Source organism: Notamacropus eugenii, chromosome 6 (genome assembly GCF_028372415.1).
Source record: "Notamacropus eugenii isolate mMacEug1 chromosome 6, mMacEug1.pri_v2, whole genome shotgun sequence".
Lineage (NCBI taxonomy): Eukaryota > Metazoa > Chordata > Mammalia > Diprotodontia > Macropodidae > Notamacropus > Notamacropus eugenii.
The window spans coordinates 114,426,845-114,454,212 of NC_092877.1; the positions used below are offsets into that span (position 1 = coordinate 114,426,845).

The window sequence follows — 27,368 nt, forward strand, 5'->3', positions numbered from 1 at the left end:
AATTACCTAAAGTCTCTAATCTGACAAGTTGAGGATGGGATCATAATCAAAGCACTTACTTCTTTCCATGCTGACTTCTTTTCAGTCTTTTCATCCCTTCAGTTTCTTTCTGAAGAGTATCTGGATAATGATAAGTCTTCTCTCAAATGATGAAGATAGAGGACTAAGACCTCTCCTTTCCCAAGTTCTTACCAACTTTGTCCCTCATGCAAGATACGGAGAATTGAATAATCTATCTATATTCAAAATGACAGCTTTGTATCAGTGGGTTTGGACCCTTGATTGTGTGTATTCATCCTTCATTGCCGAAGACCATGCCATCAGAGAAATAATGACATGACTTGCACTTGACTTTGTTTGAGTGAGGGAGGGCTGTGCAGGTCACTAGCCTCACTTCTCTTCCAGGGCCATCTGAATCCAGTGACCAGATACTCATCAGGATGACTGGAGATGACCCAGGATGAGGCAATTGAGGTTAAGTGACTTGCCAAGGTCACACAGCTAGTGAGTGTCAAGTGTCTGAGGTGAGATTTGAACTCAAGTCCTCCTGACTCCTGCACTGGTGCTCTATCCACTGCACCACCTAGCTGCCTTGATTATACTTTGAACAAATGGAAAACTGCTACAATATAAGGTTACATCCACTGTGAATCATAGTCAGTCTTTTCTATTGTTTTCTTAAACTGCTTGAGGAATCCTACTTGGTGAGGAACTTACGTGAGAGTGCTGGGATTTTATTTTAAAAAAATGTTTCATAGAAATGAATGGGTCTTAGATTTGAGAGTGTGGAAAAGTCCCTCACATAAACCTTTCCCTCAGAGACCTTCAAAGTCTCCAAAAATTACAGCACTGTCCTGGATGAGGCTCTAGTTAGGAGGCACTGGTGGTTTGTCTTAAGCCCTTGCTAGTTTTCTCCATGGCGCCTTCATTTGCTAGATTATTTGCCTCTTGCGTTTCGCTCTTTGTCTAAGAGATGTTGGTGATTCTGTCAGTGTTTCTTTCTTTTGACATTTACTACTCCCAGGCTTCCTATTGCTCAACTCTGCTTAACTGCTCTCTTCTCCGAAATGTGTTTCACCCTTTCTCACGGTAAAAGGGAACAATTTTCTGAGACCATTTTGTACAGTTTAAAAACACAACTCTACTACGCATCATCCTTCTTATGCACATCATTCCTACAGTTGAAATCTCACTTAAGTGTACTATATGTATTAAGAACTTCTTAAACCCCCAAATAGTTCTATATTTCAATTACAGTTTTAATATATGATTAGCTACTGCTAACTTGACTCCTCTTCTTTAACTTCAAATCTGTAAATTTTTTGCTCATGTCACTATCTCACACAGTATCTTAGCATTTGTTAAAAATCTTTTTGCTTCCTTTTCAATTTGTTTTTAATGGTTCATCTTTCCCTATAGCATCTTACCTTGACTATTCAAATGAGATACTGCTAATTCTGAAAAACTAAATGTAGATTGTACGCCACCTCCCCATTTCTTTCTCATTTGTGCCCATCTGGCAATGCCTCTTTTTTATTGGTTCTTAGTAAGTAAAATAGAACAAAAATAAAGCACATGCCATCAAATACAAGATAAGATAGCTTTGTTCCTCTGTCTTCACAATCTCTCCTTCTTAAGAAATGCTCCAATGATCATTTCTGTCTGAAAATGTGTCTCATTTTGAACCTTGATTCCATCACCAGGCAGGAGGTGGGTAGCGTATTTCAACATCATTTCTCATACATAATATTCTTAACAGTTCTGATGGCAAATAGGAAGTGTCTTTAGAAAGGAATTTTTTAAAGGAAGGTTGTGTTGAGATTTGAGTTCATATTACTAGGAATGTTTACTACTTGCCAGCCTACTAGCCTTCATACCACATCATCTCCTCTGTGCTACTTACTATTTCAGAATCTGTAGACTAGTTCACTTTTCATTAATTTGAAAGGCAAGGCAATTAGAGATGTGAATGTAGTGATTTTCCCACTCTTTCTTCCACCAAGAATTCTTCTCCCTATGCCTGGTGAAATAGTTTCTCTGTCAACCTTGTCGTTACCAACACTAACTGCAAATCAATTGTAATCTCCCTGGCATGCAAAATAGCTTGTCTGATTGACACAGAAAAAAGACCTGAGTTTGACCACAAGCACTGTATTCCTTTATGTGCTATTACACACTGCCAAGATCCTCCACATCAAATTTTAGGGACTACAGTTCCTCCCCACTATCCAGTTCTGAGTCCAGGGCACACCTGCATCCATTTCCTAGGGTAGCTAATTTTATGCATAGCAGATCTGGCACTTGTCTCTACAGGTGATTCACTTCCTGACTCTACTCTCTTCAGTCTTTGCAGGTACTGAAGACACAAAAAAGAAAGTTCTCAGCAACAAAAATCTTGACATTGAGTGAATAAGTGGGAAGGGAAATAGCATTTAATAAGTGCTTATTGTGTGCAAAGCACTTTGCTTTGCTCGGGATAGAAATTAAATTATTTATTAAAAATAAGAAGTCAACACTTTAATGAGCCCACATTTTAATAAAGAGAGATACCATATGGCAGTGTCAATTGGTTCAACATATCTATATTCTTCTCTATCAGTGAAAATGATACTACAGAAGGCACATTGCTTTGTGTGTTAGTGCTCCTCTGTAGGACCATTTTACTTTTCCATGTGAACTGCAGCTGAAACCTCTTCTGCATTGTCTCCACAGCCTTAGAATATAAGCCCTTTGATTGCAGGGATCATCTTACTTTTTCATCTGAATCCTTAGTGACTAGCACAGAATCTTCTGTGTGATAAGTTTTTAATAAATGTCATTTCTTCTTCTTTTTTTTTTTTTCAGGAATTTGCTATGTTTTATTTTATTTTTTTAATTAATTTATTTAACTTTTAACATTCATTTTCACAAAATTTTGAGTTCCAAATTTTCTCCCCATTATAAATGTCATTTCTTAATTCATTTTACCTTGCCATCTGTGATGAATGAAAATCCCAAGAGACAGAGTTTTGGGGTAATTATTAATCTATGTATTAATTAGACTTGTTAATAATCAGTAAATTGATGGAAAGTCATTTCAGTAAACAAAGACAAATGATCTGGAGAGCCTGAAAGTTTTACATAACTCTTGAAATGGAATTCCCTTAACAACTGAAAATCAAATCTGATTAGTGGACATTTAATGAGGAGGTGGGCTAGAAGTCTTCCCCTCCCCCTACTGAAGACATGACTTGACTATGAGACTCAGTTGCCTCTAGAAATCTGGAGAAGGGAATCCATCTCCAACTGGACAACTGTGGTTGGTTTTCTCCACCATGAGCTGGGTCACTCTAAACTCTAATGAAGGGGTACAGAGACAGTGCCTCTTCTTCTTGGGGTAAGACCTAGTCCAAACTAGATTTTGTTTACAATCTAAAGAGAAGTAAGTTCTTCTAATTGAGTGGGGCCAGACCCAAGATTGTAGAGTATACTCCTTAAAGGGTAGGAAAACCTCATGAATCAGTCAGAGGTAGATTTTTTTTTTTATAGTGACTGGATCTGAAATGAGAAAATAAAGGAGGAAAGCCTGGATCCTAATTAAATAATTGGTTATTAATGTAATAGCAAATAATTTCTCTCATATCTATCCTTTCTTCCCCAACTAATAACAAAACTTTCTTTGCCCTCTCTTGCAAGTGCGTGAGGAAAATGAATTATAAAATAGTATTGGGCATGACAAAATGTCAGCATCTAATACCTTCAGAGTCTTGGGGGAAAAGGACAGTATCAGAATTTGCTTCTCTCTCACCCCTTCAGTTTTCATCTCTGCCACCTTTACTTACACCCACCTAGCTTCTACCTATAGAGGAATGTTCCCCAATAGATAATGACATGAAGTGTTGTTTCTTTTCCATGACATAGGACCACACTGTTTTGATTCAATGGATACTGAGGAAAGACAAATATTATTTTCAAATCAACTTCTATTAGTTTTCAACTGGAACATGTTATGTTTACAACATAAATAGGAGTGTAGCACTAAAAGGGGGCACAGAACTGAATATGGGACCCAGTTTGATCAGAAGTGAGTAGGATTTCTGGACCCCTAGCCTTTGACCTGTCTACCTTTTTGCAGCATCTGGCAAACTATGGAGACAGTCAGAATCTGGTGGCTCTGAACCTCCTTTTTCTCTCTCTCTCCTTCCAGCGATCCCAGAAAAACTCTGGGTCTCCCTTCTGGCTTAGTTTGTCAGCTTGAATCTGTGTAGCAGCAGGCATCCTGACAAACCCAGGATGTTAGCCTAGATTCTTAGATCTGCTTTTCTAAGAAGAAAGAAACTGAGGGGTCAACAATCTTCTTTAATCATATGTACCAACAGAGAAAATACAAGCAGAGAAATAAGGACCAACAGGGCTTCTGTCTGACCATAAGCAATAAATAGATCACAGATCAACAGACAGATGTAACTATCTGACCATATACATACATGGTTACCAGACAAAGAAGTACCAACATCTCTCTGGGTTTTCAAAGATGGCAGGGGGCGGGACTCCTTGATGGCTACTACACTCTTCTCTGGCACATGAACCTTTTTGCAAACAGTAAGGCCCAAAGCAAAACCTCACCTCAGAGTGTATGTACACTGTTCAGATCCAGAGGGCATGATGACCCTGGTGACCCAGTGCCTCATTAGCAATTAGCAAAAGGGACTTCCTACAAAACAAGCCTCCCTTAACCAAGCTTCCTTTAATGAGCTGTACCTGAGGCCTATTTATTGGCAGGGAAGATTTTTAACTCCATTATTACAGTCTGCTCTGACTACAGCTAAACTAAGGAATGGACATCTGACTTTACTCTATGTGTTTCATTTTCTTCACTTCTCCGTGAATCTGTTCCTCTCTCACTGCTAATAGTTAAAAAAGATATTTGCATGGCATCTCAGCAGAACCTGCTGGGCATAGGAGAGATAACTGACTGCCTTATAAGTTATCAGAATAATTGTGTATATTATACTTAGGATTATTGCTCAATATGGAATTTCCATTTATACCGATCTCATTGACAGATATGTACATTGTTCAGGTAAGCATCCCCTCATGATCTATGTATTATGTGCATGCTAAGTCACTTTTTGCCAGATTTACATGTTCATTTTTGAACTATGAATTTCCCTATAGTCTATGTACTAACAGTTCTCATTTGATATTAATCTCTGTATGTGAAAATTGTAGGCATTTTGTGCGTTCAGATTTATTGGTGCCACAAGACAAAGGCCAATCAATCCCAGGAGATCTGAGAACTACATTTAGAGGGTACTGCAAACTCAGAAACTTGTGGAAGAAGGGAGACAAGATTTCCTCCCACCCTCACAGGTTACTTCTTAACCTTGGTCTCAAAGAAATTGTGCTCAGGAGAGTGTAGGAAATAATAGTTGTTAACAAATCAAGGAGTATGGTCCATCAAAAGATTGATTCCCAAGAACAGAGCTTCTGCTGGGTTTCCTTGTTCTACTTTCACCAGTAGAGGAGTTATTTCCAATCATGTAGTTCATGTGCACTCTGACTGGCATTTGGACAAATTCTTCAGGTGTCTCATTTCCGTTGTGAAATTGCTGTGAACCTCTAATATGAACATTCTGTTGAGACTGAGATCATGGTGCTTCTTTTGGGGATTAATGTTTCTGTGAGGCCCATGTACAGAGTTATCTCAGCCTTTCTTCCTAAGGGGAAATGAGTCAATGAAGAAAAATAGGCTCATCTGGTATTATCTAAACATTAAATTAATCCTCTCAACATTTCTGTAAGTTGTCCAGAGTTTTTCAGTTCCACAAATTTTTGTTAAGCACATGATGTGTTTAGAGAGACAGCTGAGGGGCACAGTGGATACGTGTTAGCCAGAAGGTAAGGAAGACCTGAGTTCAAACTTTTCCTTGAAAACTTAAGCTTTGTTACTCTAGGCAAGTAACTTGACTGTGGTTTGTCTCAGTTTTATCATCTATAAAATAGAGATGATAGCACCTACCTACCAAGTCTATTGTGAGGATAAAATCAGATAATATTTGCAAAGTACTTTGCAAACCTTCAAGTGCTAGGTAATACTAGCTTATTATTATTAGAAAAAAATGCATATTTAAAGAACCTACTATGTGCCAACAACTGTTTTAATTTTATTGTAAATATTATCTCTTTTGATCCCTACAAGTCTGTGAGGTAAGCTACAATTCCAGCTTAAGAGCTAGAAGAAATACTAGATTTAAAGAAAATATATCTTCTAGACTCGGGGAGCTTAAAGCCTGGATGGGAAATAACTTTAAACAAGTCACAAAACAAAGTGGTGAATAGGCCAGGGGAGAGATAAATGTTATATGGGAAATGCTACTGACTAAAAGGATAAGAAAAAAGTTTCCCACCTGCTTTTCTTCGTTAGATTTTTTCCCACTGTTCAGGGTTCCCCTCTCCCTCAATTTTGTTTTTTTTTTTTTTTTTGGTCCTTCCTGAAGAAGGATAAAATGAAAGCAATTGAAGAGGATGAAATTTAATTTGTATGAATATAAAGTACCATAAATATTCAATTCTTTCTCCTCTTCATTTTTTGTCACCTACATTTTGTCCATAGACTTTCTCTGCTTACTGATATTCTATCAAAAATGTAATAGAATATATACTTTTTTTTTTTTAACTTAACTAAACAGGAATCATATTTCTCAGGATAACTGCTTGCTCCAAAGAAGAAGTGGATGAGTCTCTGTGTGGACACCTCACTCTGAGGGTAGATGGATGGGAGAACAAAGATTCATAGGGAGCATGTTATTACACTAATATGTTTAGGTGATAAGGAAAATGGAAAGAAATAGGACTGGTTTCCTAATCAAATGTGCTTCTTCTTCATGAATTAGGATAGTTGACAATGATGCTTCTCTGAAGAAGATACTTTAAAAGTAGAGCACTAGATCTGGCATCTGGAAGCTTAGATTGAATTCTGGCTCTAGGATTTGCTACCTGGGTAATACTAGACAATTCACATAATCCCATTAATTCCTTCATTTGCAAAATAAGGAGGTCGAACTAGATGACCTCTTAGTTCTATTTTATACCTAAATCTATGATCCTATAGAATGGCAGATTAGGAATTTGGGATCCAGATTGGACAACATTAGATTGGAAGAAAGCACAGGATCTCTAAAGAACAAGGTGAAAATAAATAGGGTGTTAATCTAAGCATTAAAGCATACTTGGCTTGTTTTGAAGACAACACATTTTCCTTTAATTATCCATTTCTCTTTTAGCCTTTTCTTTGATACTGTGTATCCTTTAAAGGAAGTAATGTGTACTTTCTCACTTTCCAAACCTCTTATACTTTTACTCTCTTTCACATACTCTATGATCCAACTGCCATGACTTTCTTACAGATCCTCAAACAGGACTCTGCCGTCTTTGCTTTTTTGCTGCTTGCACTCCATCTTGGAATATTCTTCCTCCTCACCTCTGTTTCCTGGCTTCAATGGATTTCCTTTAAGACTCAGCTCAAACCCCTCTTTCAAGAGGTCTTTCCAAGTACTCTGAGACTGTTATCTAGTTAAGGGAATATATGTCTTGTATGTAGATAGGTTTTTGCATGTCAGCTTCCATCTTAAAATGTGAATGCCTTGAGGGCAAGTACCATGTCTTTGCCTCTGTTTTTCTCCCTAGTGCTTGACATGATAACTGATACTTAAGAGTGCTTAATAAATTCTTCGTGACCAACTATACTGGATAACATTGCAATACACATACTCTTGGGCTTTTCCCTTATGTGTAATCTTTCACTTCTGTCACCACTTCCAGTGCCAGTGACAATCACAATTCACAACCCACTAAGATCTATAGGAAGTCTGGTAAGGATGCTAATGAATAGTAATTCTGAGAGCTGATACAGAGTGCAGTTATATCATCATAAATCTAAAGACATGGGAACAATTTGGTAAATTTTGCTTAGGGAGCACTAAGAGTTATGAGTCAATGATGAGACCTTTTCTTGGTCTTTGTTTTTGGAATCACTTTGTAGAGAGCTGGTTTCTTGGTCCCCTTCTTGTTCCTATTTTTTATTGCATTTTTTGATGCATTTATTATTGTTTAGAGGTAACAAAGGGGAAGCTCAGTCTAAGGACAGCCTCTCTTACTCCACCATTTTATTAGGCATCTTAGCAAATGCATTTCAATTAGACAGAAGTTAGTTTAGATCCACAAAAATAGAACGTGTAGAATTATGTCACAAATATTCTTTTTTCTGGTTTGGAAAAGACAAGTTTGGATCCAATCTTTATTTTTTTTCCCACTTACAAGTTAGTGGTTAAAATTATTTAAAAAAATTGGAAATTATCTTTCCCTGAAGGAAATTAAAGCTTACTTCATTTTAAGATTAAAGTTCATAGTTCCTATATGGATAAAAGGCAATTTGTGGAATTAGGTTCAGTGAATATTCTTCTGAGAACTTTCAAAGGCTTGATGTTTTAGAGTGCTTAATAAATGTTTTGTTTTTATCCAAATTTTATGTTTGTCTTTCAAATAAATTTAAAAAAAAATTAATTTGTACCTCACACTACCTTTGTCGTCCATTAAGCAACTGTCAAAACAAACAAACACAAAACAAATTGTTTACTACATGTCTACCTAATCTAACAAAACAAATTCCTACCTTGGCATGTGTCTCTGTCTCTATTTTAAGTTCATTACTTCATCAATGAAGTAATTTCATCTACATTCTTTTGGATTTATGATTTATCATTTCATTGATTAGAATTCTAAAGTTAATTGAGCCTGTTTTTTTTTTCTCTCTCTCTGTCTACAATATTATTATCATGGTATAAAATGTGTCCCTTTTTCTTATTGCTTTGCTGTGTATCAGCTATGCGATTTCACATGGAATGGCCATTTACCTGATATTTTGCCTGAAGCATAACCTTACTGGCATGAATTTTTAAATGTCATATTTCTGTACTAATAAGCACATAGCTAGACAACTAATCAAGCAATAGAATGCCACCATTTTTCCCCTCTAGTAAAAAAAATAAGATTTAAATGAATGTTTAACTAGTTACAGAATGTATTCAAGTTTCAAAATTATTAAGTATTAGAACAATAATGAATATTTGAAACTAGTTTAAGTATCTATTATTTAAAGAAAGGTGGAAAAAGTGTTGAAGTAAACGAGATGTCCTTTTTCTATCCCAAATTATCAATTCTATATTCTAAATAATATATCAATGCAGAAATTATCTGATATTTAATGATTATTAGGAGTATAGATTTATAGGTTTTCATTTTCTTAACTACATAATTGGGGAAGAATAGGGGGAGACATTGAATAGAAGTGCTGTAAGGCTTCTTCTGGATTTATAATTCTACTTTTGTATGGTATCAGATGTAAAATAGTATGTAATATATAGTTCCATGACATTATATAAATGATGAGTTATTGTAATGGCAAGTAAAATTAGAATCTTCTATGTTTTGTTTTGTATAATCACTTGCCTGATTGATTCTTTCCTTTATCAATCAGGAGTACTAGGAGTAAAGTGCAGAAACAAGAGTTTCTTTAACCAGAAACAGTATATGTATTGTTAATGTGATTAAAGATTAAAGATCTTCCCCACCCATTAATGGGCCTGCCCATTAAGAGGAGTTTGATTAGGAAAGATTTGTAGGAACACCCACAGTCTTTGTTAACGAAGCACTTCTCAAGGGTTGGGATACCTTCTGGCTCTAATAAGAGGTATAAATACTGTGAGGGGAAGGTTTTACTTTGGGGCTTAGTTTTGGTAATAAGGTTTGAGTGCCAGATGAGGGCTTTGGGAAGACTCTAAAGGAGCCCTCTGCCTTTGAGAACCTAGATATCATGCTTTCCTCTCTGGTAAAGATGGTCAGATAGCTGTACCTGTCTGTTGAATTATGGTTAGGCAGAGGAAGCCATGTCTGTTGACTTCTAATTTCTCTGTATTTCCTTTGAAGTTTTTGAGTGCTGCCTCCCCGGAATTAGGTGAATGTTATGTGTGCTTGATTAAAGGAATGAGACATGTGCTTCATTAAAGTGATTTAAGTTGCCTTTCCTTTTATGTGATAGCAAGCCTCCCTGTGCATGGTGGAGTGTTTACTGCTACACTTGTAAGTAGAAAACTCAAACAAGCATCTACCACCCAGGAGGCAACTAAATATTTCAGTGAATAAATCGCTGGGCCTAGAGTCAGGAAATTCTGAGTTCATATCTGTCCTCTAACGTTGCCTCGGTATGTGATCCTGGGCAAGTCCTTTAACCTCTCTTTGTCTTAATCTGCTGGAGAAGGAAGTGGAAAATTGCTCCAATATCTTTTCCAAGAAAATCCTGTGAACAGTATGGTCCAGAGTGTTATGAAGAAAGAGTCAGACATGTGTCTGACAACAACAACATGGGTCAAGCACTGTTAATACAAAAAAAAATCATTACATACTTTACATTTTGTCACATAAAAATATATTTTATAAACCCCTATTCAAGAATCTGTAGATAGTTTCCATTACAGCTATTTCAATATTGATAAGGAATGTTCAAAGTTTAATAAGAAACAGTTGGCAACCTTTAAAAGGAGATTGCCTTCTTTTTTTTGTAAGAATACCAAGCTGATATCTGGTTCTATTAAAAAAGTGGATCAGAGAAGAGACACATAACTGAATCATATTTCATACTTTTGATTCACCAGTTGTGATCTGTAGAGAGTGAAAAAAATGGCAAACTTTTTTAAAAAATATAGTAAGGGTTAACTCTTATTTATTAATTATTATTAATTGTTAGTTATTAATTATTCCAATCTTCATTTCTACCCTGAATTACAATAGTATGGTGATTCCAATATCTGAGTTTTGCATTCATATAACCTTTTGAGAATGTACTTTTCCCAAATATTAAATTTCTAAACAAGAGAAAGTCTTCATCTATAACATTAACGTAAATCTAATACCTTTTCAATATTATCATAATAGCCTCAAACATTGCTTTTCAGGAAAAATTATGGAATCTTTATTTATTTATATAAATCCATATTGGGACTATCTACATAAATTCATGAAGTTCATCACTTTCCAACTGCTTAAATCAATTTTGTCTGGAATTCACTTGCACAGAGGTATCTTATTTTGTATGTGACTATACCAAGAAAAAAAGACACTTAAATGATGTTTCAAGGACATGTAATTCATCTTTTCTCAATATAGCAAGAAGATGAATTCAATAGCCTTGAAATATCCCAGATCTATTTGTAAATTGGAAGCAAGAGAAATAATCATTGTCAGCATATCTCCTTTAAAGAATCTGAATATTGTTCAAACCCATTCTAATAAATTAATTTTGCAACTGAGTTGAATTCTTTAAACCTTGTTACAAATCCATCACTATGTATGGATTTCTATGTTGTTCTGTAACTATTTATAGGAAAATGTCTTCAGTTCTTGTGGGTTACCACATATTGATCTCAAGATTATTTTCTTGTAGTTTAAGAGGTAGTTTTGCCTAGTGAACAGAATTGTGTTCATATCCCTCCCTCTTTTATCCTTACTAATTGTGTGACCCTCAGGTAGTCATTTAAGTTCTTTATGCATTAGTAAACTCTCTAGGACTGTCATAATTTTTTTTTTGGTGGTGAAAGCAATGAAATCACAGATATTTGACATAGTGGCATTTAATATTATAAAACTATGTATTGATCACTTGCAGCTGATTATGCTTACTTTCTCCTATGAAGCCAAATGTTGCAGTTAGTAAGTAGCCTCTATAAGTCATAATTCATCACTTCGGTCCTTGACAACACTTTGCTTCTTGGATGAATAAACTCTACCACAGTATCAGAAATTCATTGATTTCAAGCTGGAAGGAATTTACAACCTATTGAGTCCAACCCTCCCATTTTATAGATAAGTAAACTGAGACAAAGAAACATTAGCTAAAGCTCATACTTCATCTGAGGTGGAATTTGAGTAGAGGTGCCTCAAGATCAATATCCTACCTACTACCCCATAGTGCCTATCAAGTAGGCTGACATATATGTAGTCCAAATTAAAAACAAACAACCCAGAATCATTTAACCAACTATGACTGTGTCTTTGGATGTGGAGCTACTTGAAAACATCTTACAATTCCAAAAGGTTAAAAGAAGTGCTAGGAGCTATTGGCAAGCTGATTTTAACTCCTCTTCAGAGTATTATCTGATCAGTCTGTTGCAGCGGGAAGATTTTATGATAGCAAACGACATCTGTACATTGTAGAATCTGCCCTTTTCCACATAATTTGAATATTAAGACCTGAAGAGCAACTGTTTTTTCTTTAGCCTAAAGAAGGCCTATAGTCACAAAAGCTTTTTCTTTGTTTATTTTCAGACCATCTCCTTGACTTGACAACTTATAGACCTCTTCTAACATTTATTCTGTTGGTAACATTTGTTTGGCTTTGCCATATATTTTTTTTTCTTTTTTTCTTTTTATTTAACTTTTAACATTTATTTTCACAAAATTTTGGGTTACAAATTTTCTCCCCTTTTATCCCCTCCCCTCCCCAAACCCAAGCATTCTAATTGCCCCTGTGACCAATCTGCTCTCTCTTCTATCCTCCCTCTCTGCCCTTGTCTCCCGTCTTCTCTTTTGTCCTGTAGGGCCAGATAGCTTTCTTTACCCCTTAACCTGTATTTCTTATTTCCTAGTGGTAAGAACATTACAGTTGATCCTAACACTTTGAGTTCCAACTTCTTTAGCTCCCTCCCTCTCCACCCCTTCCCTTTGGAGGACAAGCAATTCAATATAGGCCAAATCTGTGTAGTTTTGCAAATGATTTCCATAGTAGTAGTGTTGTATAAGACTAACTATATTTCCCTCCATCCTATCCTGTCCCCCATTACTTCTATTCTCTTATGATCCTTTCCCTCCCCATGAGTGTCGACCTCGGATTGCATTCTCCTCCCCATGCCCTCCCCTCTATCCTCCCCCCCACCCTGCTTGTGCCCTTGTCCCCCACTCTCCTGTATTGTGAGATAGGTTTTCCTATCAAAATGAGTATGCATTTTGTTCTTTCCTTTAGTGGAATATGATGAGAGTAGACCTCATGTTTTTCTCTTGCCTCCCCTCTTTATCCCTCCACTAATAAGTCTTTGCTTGCCTCTTTTATGAGAGATAATTTGCCCCATTCAATTTCTCCCTTTCTCCTCGCAATATTTCTCTCTCACTGCTTGATTTCATTTTTTTTTTTTTAAGATATGATCCCATCCTCTTCAATTCACTCTGTGCACTCTGTTTCTATGTATGTGTGCGTGTGTGCATGTGTGTGTGTGTGTGTACTCCCACCCAGTACCCAGATACTGAAATGTTTCAAGAGTTCCAAATATTGTCTTCCCATGTAGGAATGTAAACAGTTCAACTTTAGTAAGTCCCTTATGACTTCTCTTTGCTGTTCACCTTTTCATGGTTCTCTTCATTCTTGTGTTTGAAAGTCAAATTTTCTTTCCAGTTCTGGTCTTTTCATCAAGAAAACCTGAAAATCCTCCATTTCATTGAAAGACCATTTTTTCTCCTGAAGTATTATACTCAGTTTTGCTGGGTAGGTGATTCTTGGTTTTAGTCCTAGTTCCTTTGACTTCTGGAATATCCTATTCCATTCCCTTCGATCCCTTAATGTAGAGGGTGCTAGATCTTGTGTTATCCTGATTGTGTTTCCACAATACTTGAATTGTTTCTTTCTAGCTGCTTGCAATATTTTCTCTTTCACCTGGGAATTCTGGAATTTGGCCACAATGTTCCTAGGAGTTTCTCTTTTTGGATCTCTTTCATGTGGTGTTCTGTGGATTCCTTGAATATTTATTTTACCCTCTGGTTCTAGAATCTCAGGGCAGTTTTCCTTGATAATTTCATGGAAGATGATGTCTAGGCTCTTCTTTTGATCATGGTTTTCAGGTAGTCCCAGAATTTTTACGTTGTCTCTCCTGAATCTATTTTCCAGGTCAGTTGTTTTTCCAATAAGATATTTCACATTATCTTCCATTTTTCCAATCTTCTCGCTATGTTCTGTGATACCTGTCTTTCTCACAAAGTCCTCAGCGTCCATATGTGCCATTTGCCATATATTTTTGATGAAGCATTTCACTAAGGAAATCATATTCCTAAATCATTTGAGGATAATTTTTACATACTTATTTTGCAGGGCTAGTATAAAATGTCTGCATTGCCTACAGTTTAAGATGTAATTTAGAAGTTTTATCAGTATAAAAACACAGTAATATTTAAAAAAAAAAAAAACACTTTATACGACTCTGTAGAGGAAAAAATCACCAAAAGTCATAAACATGTATCTTCCTGGAAATAAGCCATTTACAACCCTACAATACATACTATGTAAAATATTTTATATGCTATGCTATTTTCTGGGTTTCTGTTTCATTTTGCCGTGTGTGTGTGTGTGTGTGTGTGTGTGTGTGTGTGTGTGTGAAGAGTGGTATATGATAGCATCCTGATATTCCCCCTGTGAACCTGCCATTTTCCTATTGAGAGATATACAAAGAATCATGTGCTTGTTGTAAAAAAGAAGAGTCAAAAGAAAACAGGTAGATGTCAGGCCTATCTACCAGAAAGCTATTTTCTAGAAGGGTAGTCTGATTTTACTGTGTGGCTTTTCTACAGGAGAACAAGGGACATTTAATTACATTGAGACCCTTTTACTAGGCTTTCACCTCAGCACCGTGGGGGACTGACACTTCTTGCATACTCTGTCATTCTTCCAGTGTAAAGTTTAGGGGAAGTTATATCACTAAGAGAACTTGCTCAATGACGGTGAAGTGCTATTTTCAACTCCCTCTATCAGCTCCTATTCCTCAATAATAATCAGACCACACTAGGGTGGGGTAACGGTGGCTTTACTTCAATATATGGGGTAACCCTTTAGAACTATAAAGGTGTTGTGGTTTAGACTCTACACACCTACGGACATCAAAAACTGACCCAGGGATGCCAAAAACTGTTGCAGTTTTGTAATGTACTGTGATGGAACCGTCTCAAAGAATTTGGAGTCAAACTACCTCTAACCCAAGTATAGGCATTTACTGAGACTGACACCTCTTATGAAGCGGGCTAATTTCCAAGAGAAACCAACAGCTTCAGAGAAAGCAAGATGGATTTTTATAGGGTAAATATGCAATGATATAACAGAAACTATGAATATTAAAATGCAGGAGGGGTTTGTTAAGGGATTAGATAATATGGGAGGGGTTCTAGCTATAGCAGAACTGCATTTGAGATTATCCATAATACATACAGAAAAGCTTATTTGGGGGGATATGTGTGTATGATAATGATATTATAATAAGCCTCTCTACATTATATATTTACTCTAGGTCAGTATTTTACTATTACTATGCAGGTGCCTACTTAGAGAAAGTCCCTTCTATTGTTTGGGGCCCACATTCTGCTTGGGCATCCTGGTGGTGCTGCTTTCTTATTGGCTGAGTATTGGCGTCCTGTCTGAGATTAGTGGATGTGATTGTGGTTGAGTGAATAGACACACCTTCTGTTTCTGTGGAAAATATGAGGAATGGGTCTGGGGACAGTGGCTAGCTAGAGGCCGTGGCTGGGATCCCATCACATGAACATGCCTGCTGTTCTGTGAGAAATATGAATTCATGGACTCACGTGTTTTTCTAGTGAGCAGTGACCCATATATAAAGAAATTAGAATATTGAGTGGAGAGGAAGGGGTGGCTAGATAGAGGCAGTGGGCCTGCTGTTCGGGTGGATCTATAAGGTTAGAATATTGAGATTGGGTACAGCTTTATTACAATTCCATCAAGGAGAGGGAAATAAAGCTTAGAAGTCAATTTGTAACATTAATTAGGTAAAATGAGAAGCTACTATTGGTCTGGGTGGAATGACATCTTCCCTCTGCTTTTCCTATACCTCTCATTTCCTCCTGTGACATTGTGTTTTGGTTCTCTTTCATCCCCATACTTAGCCTCACATACACCCTTATCAAAAGAGGATATGTTTTGGAGTATTTGCCCTGGGCTTGCATTGGTTTGTTGTCATTAACTCCGATATAATTTTTTTTTTTTAACTCTAGTCAATTAGGTTCCTGGTAGTTTCTCCAATACCCTTAGTTGTTGAAATATTTCTTCAAATACAAGAAACAAAACTTTGTGGCACTATAATGATCCCCATCACTTAGAGAGCACAGGGGAGAAGGAGAAGGATGGCAATACCAATAGAAGTAACATTGCTATTTGTAATTTTATAGGGAAGCTTCTTTGATTACTTAATATATTTTGCTGATATGTTTACATATATATTTATCCTTTTCATTCTGAATGTGGTGGTATGTAATTAATTTTCAACTGTTTTGTTTTCTGCCATTGTTATTATCTGATATTAGTTCCAGATATAAAATCACTTGAGAGGTAGTGTGGTGAGGTGGAAAGAGAGCTGATATCAAGACCAGGAAGATGAGGGTTCAAATTCTGCCTCTCACATATTAAATCTTTGTGACTTTGGGCAAGTCACTAAGTGTGAGAGAACTCTACAAAACTCTCTATAACAATAAGCTGTAGAGAATATGCTGATTAGCTTTGGTGGAGGGAATTCACTCACCCAAGGGTATAATGTTATATTTTAACTTGGAGATTATTTAAATCTCCCTTGTTGGAGAAACTGGAAAAATTCTTTTGAGAATTAATTTTCATATACTGGTTTTCCCTTGTGTACAGTAATGATGTACCACAGTGAATTTTTTGTTAGATTTTTTTTTTTTTCCCATAGAGAAAAAATATTCCCTTTTGCTTGTGTAGGTTCCTCAAGTGGTTGTTGAATTAACTCTTGACTGACTATGTTGCTGTTAAGTTGTTCAGTCATGTCCAAGTCTTTGTGGACTCATGGTGTACCAGGCCATTGCATCCTCTATTATCTCCCAATGCCTGTCCAAATTCAAGTTTGTTGTTTCTATGACACTATCTATCCATCTCATCCTCTGCCATTCCCTTCTCCTTTTGCCTTTAAATATCCCCACCTCAGAGTATTTTCTAATGAGCCCTGTCTGCTCATTGTACGGTCTAAGTATTTAACCTTCAACTTCAATATTTAACTTTCCAGTGAAGAGTATGAATTAATTTCTTTGAATATTAACTGATTTGATCTCCTTGATGATGACGTGGCTCTCAAAAGTATTCTCCAATACCATAATTGAAGGTATCTCTTAAGTGGTACTCAGTTTTCCTTGAAGTTTAACTCTCACAATCATACATTGTTACTGGAAAAAAAAGAACAGAACTTTGCCTATGCAGACCTTCATTGACAAGGTGATGTCTTTACTTTTTAGAATGCTGTCCAGAGTTGGCATAGCCTTCCTTCTAAGAAGCAAGTGACTTTTAATTTCATGGCCACAGTTTCTATATTCTCTGAGCTTTGAGCCCAAGAATATAAAATCTGACAATGCTTCCATTTCTTCTCCCTCTATTTACCAGGAAGTAATAAGACAAATTGCCAAGATCTTAGAGCTATTTTTATGTAAACTTTAAGCCAGTTTTTACTCTTTCTTCTTTCATCTTCGTCAACAAGTTTCTTAATTACTCTTCATTCTCTGTCATCAAAATGGTGTCATTTGCATATTTGAAATTGTTGAGATTTCTCCCCCAGCAATCATAATTCTGGCTTTTTATTAATTTAGCATCTGCATACAAGTTAAATGAATAATTTTCCAATCTGAATTTCCAATCTTTTCAATCTTAATCCACTTAGTTGTTCCATGTTGGGTTCTAGCTGTTGCTTCTTGACCTACATACAGCTTCCCGGGGAGATAATTAAAATGATCTAGTACTCCAAATACTTTGAGAACTTGATTATTTTGTTGTGATCCACACAGTCAAACGTTTTAGGGTAGTCAAAAAAAACAGAAGCAGATTTTTTTTTCCTGCCACTTTCTGGTTTTCTCTATAATCCAGTGAATGTTAACAATTTGGTCTTTGGTTCCTCTTCCTCTTTGAAGACCAGCCTGCTCTTCTGTTAATTCTCAGTTTATATGTTGCTTAGACTAGCTTGCTGATTTTTAAGAACTACCTTGCTGGATTGCGAAATGATCACAATTTTTCAATAAATTGAACATTCTTTGGCATTTCCCTTTTATAAGACTGGGACATAAATGGATATTTTCCACTTCAGTGGCCACCAATGTTGAGTTCTCCAAATTTGCTGCTATATTGAGTGCAGCACTTTAAGGGCATCATCCTTTAGGATTTTGAATAGCTTGTCTGGAATTCCATTTCCCCCATTAGCCTTATTGATGGTGATGCTTCCTAAGGCCACTTTGATTGGTTCTCTAGGATATCTGACTCTAGATTAATAACCACACCACCATACTCATCAGTGATTTTAAGATCTTTCTGTTTAGTTCTTCTGTATATTCTTGCCACATCTTTTAATATCTTATTAATCTTTTAAATCCCTACTAATTTTTCTTTTGCCATGATAATTTTATGCATGAAACAGTTCCTTGATATCTTCAGTTTTCTTGAAGAGCTCTCTTTTCTATCCCATTCTTCTGTTTTTTTCTATTTTTTGCATTACTTATTCAAGAAAACCTTTTTAATGTGTCCATTGTTATTCTCTGGAATTCTGCATTCAATTAGGCATATCTCCTTTACTTTCCTTCTTTCCTCAGCTATTTGGAAAACCTCTTCAGACAGTCATTTTCCTTTTTTTGCTCTTCTTTACTCTTTGAAATTTTTTTTTTGTCATTATAACCACTTCCAATATGATGTTGCAAACCTCTGTCCATATTTCTTCAGGCTCTATATCTACCAGATCTATTCTCTTAAATCTCCGTATCACTTCAAATGTAGGAGTTCATACTAATGGAATCTGATGGTTTTCCCTACTTTCTTCAATTTAAATCTGAACATTGCAATAAGAAACTCATGAGTTAACTCTAGGTTTTGTATTAACTGATTGGATAGAGCTTCTCCACCTTTGGCTCCAAAGTGAATAATCATTTTGATTTTGATATTCACCATTTGGTAATGTATGCACATAGAACTGAATTTTGAATTGTTGAAAAAGTGTGTTTGGTATGGTCACCAAGTTATCTTGACAAAACTGTATTGGTCTCTACCCTGCTACAATGCAAGCAAAGTGGAATCTTTTGCTGGTTTTGTTTTAGTATAAAGTGCCTCTGATTGAATCTTGCCTTTATCAACCAAGACTCTTTACTAGGAGTAAAGTATAGAAACAAGACTTTTCTTAAGCTAGAAATAGTATATGTATTTGTACTGTTAATGTAATTAAAAATCTTTAGCACACATTAAAGGGTAGCCTGATTAGGGGCTAAGTGAATGATATAAGTGCTTGATTAAAGGACATTGTTAACCCCTCAAAAGTTTTCTTTACTTTTAGAAAAGCAGATCAAAGAACACATGATAGTAGGCTCCTTGTGTATGTTGGGTTAGTTATTCTGGTATAATCTGATATCTTACATGTTATTGAATTACTTAATATTATTCACACAAAGTTGAGAGTGTTAGTTTTAAATTTTAATGCACTTATCTATAATACTATCTTTGTGAATTACAATTATCTTAGGGAGATTCTTGCAATATTTTGTCTCTTCAGTTTTTTTTTCTTGCTTTATTTCAAGGTAATTTGATTCTCTTTCCCTTACCCTCAAACCTCCCTCTCAAATGTTTGTTACTTTATTTAGTTTTTGACATTTTACTTATTTTATTAAGTCATTTTTCTTTCTCTCTTTTGTTTAGTTATCTAATTCTTTATCTTTTCTTTTAGTTACATGGCTAAATAAAATATTTCTCTCTCCCCTTATCTTTATTGATTTTTTGTTAGAATTGTTACCCAATTTTCTGAGCATTTTTACAGAAAGGATTTATTTCCTTTGTTCTCTTCATTAATTCTATTCCTGTTCTACTTTATTCTTTTAGCAGTTGATTCATTATCATACTTATTTTTTTCTTTCATTTCTTTGTTCCTTGTGGAATTAAGCTTCAAAAATGCCCATTTTGTGTTACCTGTTCAGTTTTTTTTTAATTTTTTCCTTATATATCTTGCTTCATTGTTGTTATTGTGTCTTTCTCTCAGAATTATCATTTCCTACAAGAAATGGAGAGGACACAAAAGTGCTATTACCAATGAGAAGCATTTTCCTATGACTGTGATTTTGAGGCCTGTTCTTACAAGCTTTCTTCCATATGATTATTTTCTTTCTCAGTTGCCATCTTTGGGTCTGTGCCCAGAATTTTCTAAAAGCTTGATACTTGAAGAAACCAGATTCATCTTCTTGTGAGGCAGTATGCTTTCCCTGAAGGAAAAGAACTCTCTCAGTGGTGTTTCTGAACACCAAATCCCAATAATCATTGCAAGATCATTTACATACATACATACATATGCAAATACATATATGTGGACATTCACATATGTATATACACATATATACACATGATATGGACTAAATCTAAAACACTATGGACTAAACATCAAAGTATCTTGCTGTGGATGAATCAAAACTTTGCATGTTTGTTTGCTGTATTGTACTAAAATGCAGAATTTGTGAAATATGAAAGGAAATGAAGAAGATAAAGGGGAAGAATTGGTCTATTTTACTCAAGTCACATATGTCATAATGAAGGGAAAATAATTTCTGTAATCTCTCTTCAAAAAGAGGAACTCTAGGAGAGTGGAGTATATAGCAAAGGGAGAGACTAAGATGGGGAGGGAAGAAAAATCTAGATTCAGTTGTGGGAGTGCACATTATTGAAAAACACTCCCAAGCTAATTTGGGTTATGAGTGTCTCTCTCTCTCTCTCTCTCTCTCTCTCTCTCTCTCTCTCTCTCTCTCTCTCTCTCTCTCTCTCTCTCTCTCTCTCATCTCTCTGATCCTCTCTCTGTCTTTGTGTGTCTATGGATTTTTCTGAAATCCATAGTATTTAAGCTACTTATGTTCATTTTTTTTCAAATACCACTTTGCATTTAATGACCATTTTAAAAAAAATGAGGTTTAGACTCAATTTTGCTGGGTATATCACTTTGTATAGAAGATACAGTATAGAATTCATGTGATCTTTGGAACATGCTCTTCCTTTCCCTTCTAGTGTTTCTGTTGAGTGTAGAATAGTATAGTTTTAGGAAAATGACAAATGTTGGGGAAGATGTGGGAAAATTGGAACAATAATGCATTATTGGTGGAGTTGTGAATTGACCCAATCATTCTGGAAAACAATTTGGAACTATGCCCAAGGGTTATAAAACTGTATTTCTTTTGATTCAGCAATACCACTACTAGGTCTGCATCCCAAAGAGATGAAAAAAATGGGGAAAAGATCTACATGTACAAAAATATTTACAGCAGCTCTTTTTTGGTGACCTAGAATCAGAAATTGAAGAGATGTTCATAAATTGGGGAATGGCTGAACAAACTGTGGTGTATGAATATAATGGAATACATTCCATAAGAAATTATAAACAGGCAGACTTCAGAAAAACCTGGAATGACTTGTGTGAATTGATGCTAAATGAAATGAGAAGAACCAGTAGAACATTCTTCACAGTAACACCTCATTATGTGCTAACCAACTTTGATAGACTTAGACCTTCTTAGCAATGCAATGATCTAAGACAATTCCAAAAGACTCAAGATGGAAGATGCTATCCATATTCAGAGAAAGAACTATAGAGTCTGAATTCAAATCAAAGAATACTATTTTTCTTCTTTTTTTTTCTTTCTCATGCTTTTTTTCCCCTTTGGTTCTTTTAATTCTTCTTTTTAACAAGACTGAAATAGAAATATTTTTAATATGATTACACATATATAGCCTATATCACACTCCATGCCCTCTTGGTGAGGGAAGAGGAGAAGTAGGGGAAGAAAATCTGAAACTCTAAATCTTGAAAAAGTGTATATTGAAAATTAAAATAAATAAACATTTAAAAGAATATTGGCATTTTTGATTGGCATTTTTTTCTGTTTTTTAAAAAAATAAAAGTTTTCTTTCATTTTTCATACACTATAATATCCAAAGGTTTTTTTTGTTGTTGTTCTCTGGAAGGTCCAGGATCCTTATGTTATCTCTATGAATATCATCTTCAGCATACAGATCATTATTAAAGATGCATAGAGATAATTTTAAAAGCATTATTGTTTTATGGTTCTCTTTTTCTAGACTGTTTTTACTTCTATATATCTATATTCTTAATCATTATCTCTTTTACTTCTTTGGCAGTACTTATTCTTGAACATTCGAATTTTTCTAGTCTGCTGGTTATTTCTATTATATTCACCATAAATTCCACTTTCACATTTCTCCTTTCTCTTTTAACCTATTATAGGGCCGTGCCACTGTGGTTTCATGCTTTATGGGAAACCACACGATCCATTGTCTCATTAGCTGTTCACTTAATTTCCTCTTATTTGCAATATTTATTTAGAAATATTTATACTCATTTGGATGTCTTTTTTTTCTTTCTTATGATAAAACAGTTTTCTGAATGGGTTAATTCAGGTTAAACTAGGAAGTAATTGAGAATATAGAGGAAGATAATAGAAAACTTGGATGACATCACAAGGTGCTGTCAACTCAGAGTTAATTTGATTCCAGCTGGTAATGATGTTTGAATGCAAAAAGAGGCAAAAAATTCTAACTTTACATTGCAGATTGATGTGTTCAATTCAATTCAACAAATCTTAATTAAACACCTACTCTGTGCAAGCATTGAGGATGTAAAATTAAAATCAAATAGTTGTTCCTTGTATAGTAATAGAATAATAGATTAGCAGTGAAGAGGGACATTAGAAGTCACTAATTCTCAAAGTGACCTTACCTACAATGAAGTCCCTCATTTTTCAGATAAGAAATCTGATACCTAGACAAAATACATAACTTGCCAAGGATAAGAAAACTAGCAAGCATCAGAAGGGGAATTTGAATCACCTGAGGGTCTGAGTCTAGAGTCTTATCCATAACACCATGTTTATTCCTAAAATAATTTACAGTCTACTAGAAAAGAATTCATTTTAAAATCAGAGTAAAAATAAAATGGAACCATTAAAATTACTCTAATTCTTTTGAATATTCAGAAGAATCCAGTAACCTTGAAGCAATAACTAATAATGTAACAAAGGACCCTGTTGCAATGAATTCAAAGTATCTGTGTATTATTTTGCAGAATCAGTAGCATTTGTTAGTACAGTTTTCAAAAACTGTGAATCTGAAAACATTTTTTCCCCAGAAAATCCATTATACTAATAAAATGTCCATTCTGTTTTTATCCTTCCCCTTTTTTGTTGAACAGAGGCACTCCCTGTTTTGACACAGATAATGATACTCCTTTCCCTTTGTAGGTGGTCCTCATGACTTGTGCTCAAAAAGTCATCATCATCATCATCATCATCATCATCATCATCATCATCATCATCGTCAGGTAATGAGGAATCTAATAAGCTGCTTTGTTTTTTGGCTAGGCACATGAAAAGTAGAACAAAAGTAATACTGATTTATCAGAATGAAGCCATTTAACTAGGGTCACTCCACTACCCATTGAGAAAATTAGGAACAGAACCAACATCTAATCCTTATTTTATTCTTTTTAGAACTAAAAGCCAAATATCTAGCCTGAAAGATTTAATGAGCTTTTTTGGGGAAGAAATATTCTATTCTTTCCTTTTAATTATATGAATACAGTAAAAATATCATGATAATCATTGTTATGTATGCTTATATGTGTGTATATACAGATATATGTATATATATGTATGTATGTATATATATATATATATATATATATATATATATATATATATATATATATATATATATATATATATATATGTATTTGGGAGAAAACATCACAGTAGACAACAAGTATACATTTCTATTAGCTGTCAGTTCCTTAAACTTTGCATAAGCACTGTATTATTATATTTTTTCTTGCTTTGGTTTACAAACATTTTCTCTACTAGAAAAAGAAAAAAAATACTTTTTTGATCGTATTAAGTTTAGCAGAAGGCTAAAAACCAAGATTGTTGAAATTCTATTTTGAATGAAAATACAAAATCAGACTGAAACATATACATTATAATGCACTCTCATTTATAGAAATTTCTCTAAGGATAATAATCCTTACTCATATCCTAAACCCATAATAAAACATGTTACAAGGTTACTTTGTCTTATGTGTGACTTTGTTTTGTAGTTTCTATGTAGGAATATGATAAGTTCAATTGGTATCCTCTTGGAAATCTTGGTGGAATTAATTATTTTTGTCCTCCCCAGTATTATATAAATTATTAAGGGGAGAGGCATTGAGTTCAAAAGAATCATTTTTGTACTATGGGAATCCACTCAAGTTAATAGAAGCAATCAAATATGCATATGTGTGATCAAAAGGCATATATAGTTACATACACCTACATACATACATGCATACATATATACATACATACATACACATATTTCTTCAAACTTTATAAAGCATTTTCAACAGTGTTATCAAAGACATAAAATCAACAAGAAACTTCATGTTTCATGTCAGTCTCAAAGGAAGATAAATTATCTCAAAATCTAAAACTACTATTAATATGTTCCAATAAGGACATCAGTTTGACCATTTGAAGTAGTTTTCAAGGGAGGTGTTTTCTCATTTCTCTTTGAGAGAAAAAAGGTTCAAAAGGATTCCACTTGAAATTATCTCAGCTGTATTAGTACTGTCTCATTTACTAATCAGCCATCACAGAAGAGAAAATGCAAAGTAATGATCATGAAATCAAAAATACTACAGTAACTCTCTCAGTTTCTAGCAAATTAGATTTCCCCTAGAGAACAAATTATTTATTGTATAAATATTCTTTGTCTATCAGTATATTGGCTATCATATTAGTTTTCTCTTTGCTTCATGTTATCAGTATAATTTATTTATTCCTAGTAACAGCTGCTACTTCACAATAAAACTTTGCCAGAGTAATTTAAAATTTGAGAATGAAAATGGGAAGAAAATTGATATATCTTTCATTATACGAGTGCCCACTAAAGCAATTTTGAAAACATATCATTATCACTCAAAATTCAATTTCTCTGAATGGTATACAAACTGACAAACATTTCCACCCAAACTTCCCTGCTATTTCAACTTTAAAGTGTTGTTTTTCTGTAGTCTTTATTTCCAATATGTTTTAAGATAAAAGAAAGCTATTTTGATTAATCATAATAAGAATTCGTTACCATTTCCCCAGATAGTTAAAATTTAGAAATAGTTAAATTTAATAACTAGAGATTAGAGCTAAAACAGTAAAGTTCTCATGATAATCTTTTCAATAATGTGAAATGTTCTAATGAACTTACATTTAAATGTGAAAGCAGAGTATTTCTCATATGATGTCACTTAAATAATTATCTTGGCCTCTATTCTAATTCTACCTCCCAACTTACACCTACAACCACGGAACCAATATATCGAACTAATCATCTCCCAAAGGCACTATGTTGATGTCTTACCATTGCCATAGCAGCTGCAAAGACATTTCCCTGTCTGGATGTGTAAATACACCCCCTACCCTTTAACTTGCCAGGGAAGCAATTCCTTGCCAAGCACACCTGTGCCTATGCCCTCTGATGACATCCACCACCATTATCCATTTTACATTTCCTGCATAGGAAATACACTTCCCAGGAAGCCAGTGTTGAGTTGCCATAATGAACAGTGTTTCCTCATAAAGAAATAACAATTTATCAGTGTAGATTTGAAAATGTACAACAATCTGAAATTATGACTTCTTGCAGACCATTGTTTCAAATTTACCTTGGTGAGTCAGGATTTAATGTGAAAATAGAATAGAATTTTCTTTTCCATGCAATTCTCTGACTAGGCAGAGAGACAAAACAGTGAAAGAGAAAAGGAAGGTCATGATTTTCAGTATCAGTGTACAAACAATTCTGTATTTAAGGGCCTGGGCTACATTTATTTTTTCTGAAATAGCATCATGTGTACTTGTTTTTTTAACAGAATTCTGTGGAGGTGATTTCCACTAAAAGAATTTCATATCACTTACTCTGCTTGAGAAAAGGAACAAAATTAATCTTCCACCCCAAAATCAACTAACTCTTCAGCAACTCCACAGCTCCCTCAGGAATCTCAGGATGAGTCCTCTGTCACCCTTCCAAGGAGACGTCAGAAAGATAGGTTCAGTCTTCACAGGGGATTTGTATTTTTATTACATTTCATGAAGTCATTCAAAGGAAAGATGGATAAACCATGGTAAATGAAAGTTTTCATAGTTGTCTATGTTAGTGACTAAATGAAGACTCATTGCTTTTACATCTTTAGAAATTTTAAGATTGTTTTTGGATTTCTGGAAATAACTGTTAGTCACTCCCATGTGCTTTTCATTGTTTTGTTATAAGGTTTTATTTCTACAGGTTAGCTTTGTGCTACTTAGCTGTGACAAAAGTTGACAACACTGAGTTAATAATCTACTTCCTGCCTTTGAGTTCAACTGCTAGTATAAGAATTGAATTTTCAGTTGGAAGAATGTTCGAAGACCTTTAATGTAATCTATTCATTTTATAGATTAGAAAATGGAGGTACAGACAGCCTAAATATTATTACATTTTGTCACAGCAACGTAGTGTCAGATATTCTACTAGAACCTGGAGTATCTTGTCAATGTAACGGTTCTGAGGAGGTTCTAAATGTCCTGTTATTTCAAATAATCATATAATCCTAAGATCATATATATTTATACTTTGAGTTCAAAAGGGCTTTGGGGTTCATCTAATCTAATTATTTCATTTGACAGATGATAAACACAGAAAAGTAATGGGATTTGCCAAGCGTCACATAGCCACTGTCAGAGTTGTGATCTCAATCTGTCTTTCAGACTAGAAATTCAACATTCTAACAATGCCACACTTCCTCTTCAACAATATTTCTACTATATCATGCTGTCTCTGGAAATAAGTGCTCCTTAAGGACCAGTGTATTTACAAGGTTCATTCACAATTTTAACTGAACTAAAATCCGTTTATGCTCATGGTTGGGAAAATATACCCAGTTTTGCTCTGCCTTCAAAATGCAAATAAGTGCAATAAACTTTGAAAACACTGACAAATATCATTTATTACTGTAGTGTATAGAACATACGCACACGCACACACACACACACACACACACATATAGCACTGTTATCCTCTAAAAATTCTAATGTTTCAAGTACCTATGATTTTTTTTTCCATTGTGGAGACTTCTTCAACCAATATAGTTAGGGACTTTTCTACTGAATAGATCTTAAACATGATTTTGGCTAAAGAACTCACTCCTCAGGTAACCAAACTAGTTATTAATCTCTCTGCATTTAGTGAGGATCATGTA

The 27,368-nt window shown here is 34.9% G+C and overlaps 1 long non-coding RNA gene across 1 annotated transcript in view; it reads left to right on the forward strand.

Moving 5' to 3' along the window:
* Positions 1 to 27,161, forward strand: part of LOC140511697 (uncharacterized) — a 189,444-nt gene extending 162,283 nt beyond the window's left edge. Inside the window, exons 3-4 of the long non-coding RNA XR_011969641.1 lie at positions 23,347 to 23,426; positions 26,004 to 27,161. This is a non-coding gene — a long non-coding RNA (uncharacterized lncRNA). The remainder of the gene's footprint in view (positions 1 to 23,346; positions 23,427 to 26,003) is intronic.
* Positions 27,162 to 27,368: the final 207 nt, after the last annotated feature.